The sequence below is a fragment of the Neopelma chrysocephalum genome, unplaced genomic scaffold, assembly GCF_003984885.1.
Source record: "Neopelma chrysocephalum unplaced genomic scaffold, ASM398488v2 Primary Assembly neopelma1_94807, whole genome shotgun sequence".
NCBI lineage: Eukaryota > Metazoa > Chordata > Aves > Passeriformes > Pipridae > Neopelma > Neopelma chrysocephalum.
Genome location: NW_020923513.1, coordinates 1 through 2,190, shown reverse-complemented (window position 1 = coordinate 2,190; position 2,190 = coordinate 1). Strand labels below are relative to the sequence as shown.

Sequence of the window (2,190 nt, the reverse complement as noted above, 5' to 3'; positions counted from 1 at the left end):
GCCCCATCTGGAAAATAAAAAACAAACAGGCACAAGATAAAGGACTCCTATGGGTAAAATTGGCATCTTTCATCCAACACCCAATACAACCTTCTTCCTAGGCTGCTTCAACTTGTCTCGGTCTGGGGTGCATCGTGTCCACTTATCATCTGAAAAAAACCCACAAAAAACAAAGGGTTAGTCAGGTCAGCTGCATGGTCACTGAGACCTTAACCATTTAAAAGATCTCATTTCCACTGAGAGAGTGAGAACTCTGGCCGCAGCATATGAGAAGTAAAATGACAACCCAGCTTCAAGGCCCTGCTATCCCACTACCATCAGCTCCACAACACTCAGCTCTAATGATTGCACACGAGTTACCGACACCTGCTCCATCCGGCAGGACTGTACAGCCATCGGCTCCACTGTCTGAGGTAACTGACATGTTGATGTGAGACACTGAGCAATATTCCATCTACCCCCTGATCCACGTAGCAGGGCAGAGCAGTTCCAGGCTGACCCCGAGTGAGACATCCCATACCCCTGACAAAACAAACCCTGTGACACAAAAAACCCTAAGGACACGAAACACAGACGAGACAAAGGACGTGACACAGACTGGAACTGCTCTGCCCTGCACACGGGAATCCAATGATACAAAGTAAGCCCTTCCTTTGATGCAGCCAAATAACCCGTTATAGGATACCCATTGCACTGTACTGATTTCAAAAATCCCTCTGGGCGATGCACATGCTTGGACCGACTCCCAACCCCTCTCTGGGTCGTTGCCCTGCACTTATCTTTCTGAGACCCGGGGATGTGAATCCATCTCTGATGCAAAGGAGGGGCACCTGGGCTGGCTCAGAGGTTCCTGCCGTCGTGAGATCACTCGGAGTCAACTACGAGAAAGAAAACCAGACACAATGTCTGAGTAGTGTGGCACGTGGCCCCAGCCCCAAAGATCCCTCTACTCACTGTCACTGAGGCGGGTCCTCGGGTCACTGGCTCTGACCGGAGTTGGACAATGTGCTGTCATCTTCCAGGACACCTGAGCGAGCGAGAGACAAAATTAGAGGGCATTTTAAAGCTGCAGTGGATCCCTGCTCCTCCTGCTGCCTCCCCGACTCTCCTCCAATGCTCATCTGCTCCCAAAGGTTACCTGGATGGCACCTGCAACCAAAAAAGCTCAATGGTTCGTTGCTGATCCTTTCAATATTCAGAGATTACTGACAAGGACAGCTCCACAGGACCGTACTGTGTCCGTCACCTCATTGTGAGTTGGCTCCGGCCCTGTGAGGCTGCGTACATCTCCTGCAAAAAAACCCAGAGGCAAATGCCAGTACTGAGATCCTGTCCAAGAGTGTGCTGCTCCCATGGCAGTTTCTGTCTGACACCCCTTGACCGTGACCTCTTACAGGCAGGGTCCCCGTCACGTTGGACTGCACGTTACAAGTCGGTGCACTGCCTGTAAAACAAAAAACTAAGTATGTACACAGATTCACCAGAAGTACAACACCTGCAAAACAGCATCTAGCTTTGTCCTGCAGTCACTGCTCACCTTGCTCACTGGGCTCACCTTCCCTCTGGTGCCTATTGTCTACTGGGCTGGGGGCTCCACATCTTAAAAAAAAAAAAGAAAAAACAAAACTAAACCACGAAAACATTCAAAGGCCCAAAAATCACATCTTGGCTCTGACCTCACATGAAAACCCACCTTCTGACTGTGCTCCTCCAGCCTCTTTTCTGTTCAACTCTGCTTTACATCCAGTCCCTCTGACATGGACAGCTGAAGACCATCAAACCTAATTGACAGGTGGCTGCAGCCCTCTGAGGCTGCACACATTCTCTGCAAAGTAAAAAACCAAAGGCAAATGTACAGACTGAGATACTGCCTGATAGGATGGCTTTCCTGGGGTACCTCCTACCTACCTCTCCTCCACAGTGACCTCTTACCAGCAGGGTCCCTGAAGCACTGGACTGTCTGTGAGAAGGTGGCAGATCCCCTGGAAAACACGAGAAACAAAGCATGTGCACACATACACCACAACATCTGTAAAAGACCAGCTAGTTCTGGCCTGGAGTCGATGCTCACCTTGCTCACCGGCACTCACCCGGATCACCTCCCCTCCGGTGCCGTTGCTGCGCCACTCTCGGCACTACGTGCGCCCCATCTGGAAAATAAAAAACAAACAGGCACAAGATAAAGGACTC

The 2,190-nt window shown here is 50.5% G+C and overlaps 1 long non-coding RNA gene across 1 annotated transcript; it reads right to left on the bottom strand.

The window, feature by feature from the left end:
* Positions 1–1,768: 1,768 nt before the first annotated feature.
* On the bottom strand, positions 1,769–2,114 carry LOC113980602. Its single transcript, XR_003538170.1, has 3 exons — positions 2,072–2,114; positions 1,909–1,982; positions 1,769–1,825 (listed from the first exon to the last, which is right to left on the bottom strand). It is a non-coding gene; the product is annotated as an uncharacterized LOC113980602 (long non-coding RNA).
* Positions 2,115–2,190: the final 76 nt, after the last annotated feature.